This window comes from Geospiza fortis, unplaced genomic scaffold (genome assembly GCF_000277835.1).
Source record: "Geospiza fortis unplaced genomic scaffold, GeoFor_1.0 scaffold188, whole genome shotgun sequence".
In the NCBI taxonomy this organism is placed as follows: domain Eukaryota; kingdom Metazoa; phylum Chordata; class Aves; order Passeriformes; family Thraupidae; genus Geospiza; species Geospiza fortis.
In genome coordinates, this window is record NW_005054337.1 from 5326140 (window position 1) to 5334083 (window position 7944).

The window sequence follows — 7944 nt, forward strand, 5'->3', positions numbered from 1 at the left end:
AAGGTGGCTATGTTGTGTTCCCAATGACTTGCAAAGTGGCCTGGAATTGTTCCTCTCTTCTTTGTGTCTGGGAAGGATGCTTTATCAGAGGAGCCAACTCAGCCCTACTTTGCAAACAGCAGAGAATAAGGAAGAGGAGAGCAAACACAGGGGTACAGACAGTGCATCATGCCGGACCCCTCTCCCATGGGGGCTCTTCAGCCTTCAGAAAGCAGGGAAGGGTTTGTAGAGGGACACAAAAATGCAGAGCACTTTACTCTTTCATAACTAGGACCTGTCTCATTTGGAAAGATGTTTTTCTGATTCCTTGCTCTGCTCATGAGTCCTCATGAATGAAGTTGAGAAGATTGGATTTATTCTTTCATCCCTCCAGAAGCCAGTTTCTCCTGTGAGGAGAAAAGAAATGTCAGCCTTGTGAGGGCTGCTTTTAGCAACAAGAAATAACAGATATGAGACCAGAAACAGGTTTCTTAGGGTCTTAAGCCCTATCTGCCCTCACAGACATATTCAGATCTGCAAACCCCTTCTGTATTTTTACCAGACATCTTGTGAGGAAAAAAGGAAACTCCATGTTTCTTCCCAGTAGGAAGATACTCAAGAATCCTGTTGCTGTGATGGTTAAAAACCCTTTCATTTACTTTCCAGACAGAATTTATTCCTAGACAATTAATACCCTTCCATTCTTGTGCAAAATATTCTTCTATCTCAAATAAGTACTCTGTCTAGCTCTGTGAGAGCTCTGCACTTGATTGCTTCAGGACTTAGGGGTTCCCTCTTCCACAAGCCATAGAAGAACTGTTCATAACAGAATGTGCGGTAGTTCCCCGTGCAAATTTTGCAGGAGCCCGTCCAGGTGCATGCAAGAATCCAAGCACTAATCTCAAAACTATTTCCACTATCAGCTCTCCCAGCTGTAAAGCTTTTCTCATAATTTAAAAACAAAGGAGAGGCAACGAGCTACACTTCAACATTTGCTTGGAAGCTGTTTCCCAAACAGGAGAAAGTGTCCTTCCAAAAATCCACCAGGTACCCAGAAGTATTTCCTTTGCAGAGACCAGAATGAAGATCCTGCACATTTCATTGAACAAGAATTTTTGAACTCAGATTTTGTTTCTTTTTAGGCACAGGTATCCTTTTGCACATGCACCCCTTATATCTGCAAAACCAAGTGATCAAAACATCAGAACTAAGGTTAACCATAAACCCTTATTCATCTGCATTATGAGTCATTCTTTAAATACAGGATTATGCCTTGTTTTCCACCAGATTCTACCTCAGGATGGACAGTGTTCACTAAATAAGCAGCTATTCAATATTTTGTTACAGTGCCATTATTCAGCATGTGGCTTGGGGCCTCATTTACCACACACTACTCCAAACCTGCTTGGAAGACACAATTGCTGATTTTCTTGTGAGTTTTTCTAGGGCTCTTATCAGTATGGCATATGAGTGCTTCACAGCCCTCGTTTCTCCTAACAACACCCTGTAAGACGAGAGGATATTATTATTCTTGTTTAACAGATGGCAAACTGAAACACAAAGAGATTCAGGTCAAAACATTCTGCTAGAGTTGAGTCCCCAAACTGAGATGTCTGGGAATTGGTTTCTCAGAATGTTTAACATTGTACAGCATCATATGTCAGGAGAAAGCACTGGCAGTCTATTCTGCAAATGGAAACATGGAAAGCAAAATAAAATTAATAGCCAGTTGGGAAGAATTTAGTGCAAATCAACTTCTCTGAAATGGGATGAAAGTTTTGCAGGATTCAGATGCTTGAACCATGCGATTTCACATTTTCTTTTCAGCTCTCTGCCTTTTACTGTGCTCTCCCTTCTTCCACAGCAAACCCAGGCAATGTTCACCAGGCATCCGCCTCCTCCTGTCCTCAGCTCTGACTCATGTCCTGAGCTGCTCCACCTTCTGAACTGAATGAGACCAGGGTCCTCTGCTAAATATAGCCCATGGTCAAGTAATTAAAGACTAGACCAGGCACAGGTACAAAAGGAAGCCAAATAAACACTTTGCAGGAAACCCTAATTTCATGATTTCCCGATATTCACTTCTAAATAATAAGCTTTTCAAGGAGAACAGTCTCCCTTACACATTTGTGTATATATATAAAATATAAATTTTATATACAAATGTAATTTTAAAGGAAAATAGAAATGTATTTTATATATGATAAATATATAAAACAGGATAAAAATGTCATTATATATGTGTAATAATATCAACTTATGTATACTTATACTCTTGTTTCTGATTCATAATCAGTCATAATTTTCCAAAGACTGGGAAAGGTGCCTGGCATGGTATATTATGCCCAAATGATTAAAGTCTTCAGTTTAAAATTAAAGGCAAACAAAATCTGCTCAATAGGTTTCAGTTCAGCCTTCTGACTGTGCCTTTCTGTTTCAGGAAATCAGGATACATGTGCCTGGGTAAATCAGAACCACTTGTATTTTATAAAATTCCCTGTTGAAGCAGTATGCAGAAGCAGAACTCCAAATTTCCAGTATTCAGGAAATTCAGTTATTTCATAATTTCATTTCATTTTGAATCATGGGAACACCTATGCCTCCCTTTCCTCAAACTTCCAAGTTCCCTTAAAATTTTATTTGTGTTGGGTTTAAATTGTTTTAAATAAATCAACCAGAGCTGATACCAGCACTGGAAATTTTAATGTGAATATTTGGAGCTTGACAGAGTTACAAGGAAATAAAGAAGCCTGGAAAGTTTCAAACAATCCTTGTTACAAGCACAATACCAGCTATTTCTAAAATACCACTGCAGTAGCATCTACATTTTGTAATAAAAAACTTATTAAATGTGCTATGTGTTATTTTCAATACAGTGATAGTCAGGAATATATCCTCATTTTCCAGGTACTTTTACTGTCTCTCCCACTTAGAACAGAGTGAGGAGTGGAGCTCTGCTCTTTCCTCACACACAGGTCTGTCTCATTTCATAGACTCATGAAAAAAGACCCGAATCTGAACTTTTTTAACCTAAAGCATCCACCACCAACTTGTGTAAGAAGGAGCAGCAGGTCTGAGTTGCCATCCAGAAATGGACTGAGGGCAGAGCCAGCCCACCTCAGCTCCCAGCACAGAACACACACGTGTGCCCTGATCAAGGGGACTTTTAAGAGATGAACCTGGGGTTTGGTTTAATTAAACGCCATAGAAAGTTAGCCTGGCAGTTTCACTGATTAATATTTGGCTCATTGTTTTCTTATCAAGGGGATAAGACAGGCAATTTGACTCAGCCACCTTTGAAGGACCGTGCTGGGGCTTGTGTGAACCTGGGCTTCTCCAAGTTCTCAAAGGAACAGTCATGAGAACGGTTTAATAAAAAAAAAAAAAAAAACAAAAAAACAAAAACAAAAAACAAAAGAAACCAAAAAACCCTATGTCAGGATCTTCTATTTTGAAGGCTGGTGAGCAGTCAGAGCTCAGCACTCAGCTGAGCAGGGCTCTTTCCGTAATGCTTGGGCAGCGCAAACCGCTCAGCGCGGCCGCTGCCAGCAGCCAGCGAGGAATTCCCCTGTCATGAGGGCCATGACTCACACGTGCCCCTGCTGCTCCTCTCCCTCAGATCTAGGGCCATGCTTGTGGTCTGGGATGTGTCAGGAGAGAGGACCTGGCAGGGCTCTCCTCTGTTACACAAGCCCGCTGTCCCTGCCCGGAGGCACGCTCCACTCAGGGCAGGGAGCTGCTGCAGGTGGCATGGGCTGCAAAATCCTTCTGCAGCTGACATTTCCTTTCTCTCTTCATTTTCCTTAACCCTTCTGCTCCTCTGGAATAACCAGAGTAACCCAGTCAGCTCCTGAGCAATCACAATACTGTTGTAAAAGTCATCCCATAAAAAAGGGGATTTTCAGCATCGGTTTTAGCCGTGTAAAATGAGCCTCCACACAGAGCAGAGCTGACACAGGTATGGAGATCCCTCATCAGTTTTGCCCAATAAATTCACAGCAGAGCTGCTGCCACAGCAGCATGAGCAGTTTGCAACATTTGTATTTGTCCTCTGGCTATTTATTACTGTGTTTTTCACAAGCCCTTTTAATGCCTCCAGGAGTAATTTATGGGGACAGAATAGCACAAAAAGAGCAGATCCCACTTATTTAAATCTCTGGATGATGAAAATCACATGAGAAGAGCAGGTTTCATATTGTTTCCTCTCCATAAATGGCTTTCTGAGGCAGTAAAAGCCATGTAAAAGCAAACATAAACACTGTACAAACACCAAGATATTCAGGTTTGTATGGACTTATCCAAAGACTGCCCAGAGATTTTCAGTTTTTTTCAGATTTGGACTCTGTTTTGTTAAGTCACTCCATAAAACTGCAGGTTGTAGTTAGTCTTTATATAATCAACTAGATATATGCACTAAAATTCTCTTAACTAATTTTACTGCACAAAAGGACTACTTTAATAAAAACAATTCTCAGTACAAATCTTGTTACTTTTCAGATTGATGAGTAATGTGTGTGACTGTAGTGTTTCTTTTTCCCTTTTTTTTTTCTTTATTTGGCAGTTCTCACAGCTTGTGCTCCAGCACATGAAGCAGACTGATCCGGACACCCAGGATGATCCAAGTTTCCAGCAACTGACATGCTGGTTATTAAATTTATAAAATAAGCAAATTAGTGAAGCATGACTAACAAACTTTTTTGATCCAGTGAATGCTCATTTGTGCAGTGACATTAGGAATCATAACCTTTTAGTACTGAGAATAACAGCAGGGATGTGGAGAGGCCACCACGTTGCCTTCCTAGGCCTGGGGGTATAAATTTGGAGGTATCTGCCACACACAAAAGTTTGAATGACATGAAATTTTTAAAATAAGTAGAATTTCCCTGTAAAAGGCAAATCAAAGAGGTTTCTTTGCCCTGTCTTTTTTCATTAATTAACATTCTGACTCCCTAACTTCCAGCTAAAGTAACAGAATCGCAGAATGGTTTGGGGTGGAAGCAACCTTAAAGATCATCTCATTTCAACCTCCTGCCATGGGCAGGGACACCTTCCACTGTCCCAGGTTGCTCCAAGCCCCATCCAACCTGGCCTTGGACACTTCCAGGGATCCAGGGGCAGCCACAGATTCTTTGGGCATCCTGTGCCAGGGCCTGATCTCCCTCATAGTGAAGAATTTTTTCCTAATATCCAATCTAAACTTGCTCTCTTTCAGTGTAAAGCCATCCCCTCTCGCCATAGGATACAATGTTTTCCACTTCAGCTCTACTATATTTCATGTTTTGCCTCATGAGACCAAATTTATTACAGTGAGGGATGTAATTTAATAGTATATTTCAAACAACCACAAGTGCACCTGCTTGGCTGCTCATTTTTTCACAAAGTCTTTCCAGGAAGCATTTAAAGTCAGAAGACTGCCCCAAAATTTGTTTGAGTAATCCAGGTTTCATGATTCTGCAAGAGAGAACAGAAAGTTAACTCGAGATTTTTCCTCTGCTGCTTGTCACACCAAAATGCCACAAAGGCAGGGAGATCCTTTACCTGTTTTCCTACAGGTTCATGGAGAGAAATCTCAACGTAGACCTTCATCCAGCAAAAAATCCTGCGCTCATTCTCACCTTCCTTCACTGTTACCTCTGTAAAATCAGAGGAAATAATCCACAGTGCACAAAGCAGCCATCATGTTCAAGTCTTTGCAAAATCCCAGCCCCTCCAGACCTGAGCTGTGCAAAGCCTCAGGATTATTCATAATTTCACCAGCCTGATTCAGCAGAAAGAACGTGGAACCATTTCGAGTCACATTTAAAGCTGTTTATGGATATGGGGAAAAGTTGTGTCCCTTGATCAAAATGTAGCTTTCTCTCAGCTTAATTCCTGGGTTAGAGGAGAATTAAACTGTTTTGGAACTTGCTGGGAAGAGGGGGAGCAGGGGGATAGAGAAGGACAATTTATCTCTAAATTACATTGCTCTTCAGAGTAAACCACAGAGAGCTGTAATGGGACAAGTAATTTTTTTATATAGTATAATTAATTAGAACCCATAAACCCCAATTAAACAGCACTTTTGAGACTATCAAGTGGTGCATGTTTGAAACTGCAAATATGACAGTATAAGTACATTTTTATAGCTGGGCACACTCCGCAGGATTATTTTCAGTGCTCTACTAAAATGGGAAATGGCACCAGTTAGGCCCCTGCTAATAAATCGCTTGGAAACAGGCGATATTAATAATCTTTATGGGGGTAGGATGGAAGCCAGATGGGGCAGGGAGGGGAGTGTGAAAGTGGCATAATATATTGGCCTGGAAAACACAACCCAGGCCAAAGCAGAAATGTAATCTTGGTGTGCATCAGCGAGGGCTGGGAATAGAAAAGGAGAGGTGATGGCTGAAAGGGGAGATCAGGAGGATGATTTCTGAGGTAAGGAAGGTGACACCCTACGAGGTGAACACAGGTGTGGGGGTCCCAGTTGTGGGTTTCTCTGGGTCTGGATTGAAGGCACTTGAGGCAGTAGTTCATGTTCAGACTCAGGTGTTTATTATTTCTTATCAGTAAAACAGTCTCACTGCTGCGAGTTTGGCAACTTTTCATTAGATGGCACAACACAGCCAACAATCTCTTTTAAGACTAAACTGTCCAATTAAGAACTGACACCTGGATTATTTTCCCTTTTAACCCAATAACTGATCCCAAAGAGCTCACAATGGGGACTTTTCTGCTCAATTACAAAATGCCACCCAAACCCAAGAAGAAGCATGAAGAAGAAACCCAGGACAACACCCTGTGCCCTCCATCTTGCTTCCATCCACAACACACTAAAAATCCCAAAACCTCAATTTCTCACCAAATGATACACCCACACTGCTCTCTATAATCTATTTCACACTTTTGTGGATTCCAGTCAATCTTGAGGTTTGGGAAACTTTCTCCATGAATGAGGGTCAAAGTCAGTGCTGCCCTGGGGGTCAGGGCACCCCAGAGCAGACAGAGAAACATTCCCTGTGCCCTGGGTTTCCACACATCAGAGGAAAGAGGTGCTCCAGGGTATTTAGCAGCCCCAGCAAGGAGAGGGCTTTGTCCCTTGGCTGGGAAATGGGAACAGCTCTGGGAGCTCTGCTGGCATCCTGCCCTGGAGGATGTGTGCAAGCGATGGGATGTGCGTGCTGTGCACAACCAGTGTGAGGAAAAGCTCCCTCGGCCCTTGCTTATTTTCATGAGGCCCCAGTTGTGTTTCTCTTGGCAGGGGGAGCCCTGTGCTCACTCCCCTGTGCTCACACCCCTGTGCTCACTCCCCTGTGCTCACACCCCTGTGCTCATTCCTGTGCTCTCACACCCCTGTGCTCACTCCCCTGTGCTCACACCCCTGTGCTCACTCCCCTGTGCTCACACCCCTGTGCTCACTCCTGTGCTCACACCCCTGTGCTCGCTCCCCTGTGCGCGCTCCCCCGCGCTCCCTGGCGCACACCTGACAGCCATTAGCACCCGGGCCCATTTTGTTCTCACGTTTCGGGCCCCGACCCTCAGCCACGGCTCCAGCAGACACTCCATCACCTCCCTGTCAGCACTCCAGCCCAGCAGCCCCTGCCCTGCCAGCCAGCACCGAGTAATGAGGGCTGCGAGAAGCCTCCACCTCCAGAGAGACTCTGCACAGACACTCCACAGAGGCCTTCTTGCTCCTTAAATGATGACTTTGTTTGGGTTTGGAATATTTCATCCTTCAGAAAACAGCAAGGCAGGGTGATAAGTGAACAACTGGTGACAGCCAGGCCTTGGTGACATTCAATTCTAGCACTCCTGTTCAGCTGTACAGTGCTCCTCATGCAAGATGCTCTCAAAAAGGGGCACCTTTATCCTAGCAGTCACTCAGAAAATTCCTCCAATCACATCAACATAAGAAGAAAATTTAATCTAGAAATGCAGAAAAATATACTTTCAGGTGAAGGAGAAATGGAGGGAATAGCTTGTCTG

General features: G+C 43.2%; 1 long non-coding RNA gene across 1 annotated transcript; it reads right to left on the reverse strand.

Moving 5' to 3' along the window:
* Window positions 1–237: 237 nt before the first annotated feature.
* Window positions 238–5612, reverse strand: LOC102045132. Its single transcript, XR_265356.2, has 3 exons — window positions 5518–5612; window positions 5333–5430; window positions 238–386 (listed from the first exon to the last, which is right to left on the reverse strand). It is a non-coding gene; the product is annotated as an uncharacterized LOC102045132 (long non-coding RNA).
* Between the last annotated feature and the right edge of the window lie 2332 nt (window positions 5613–7944).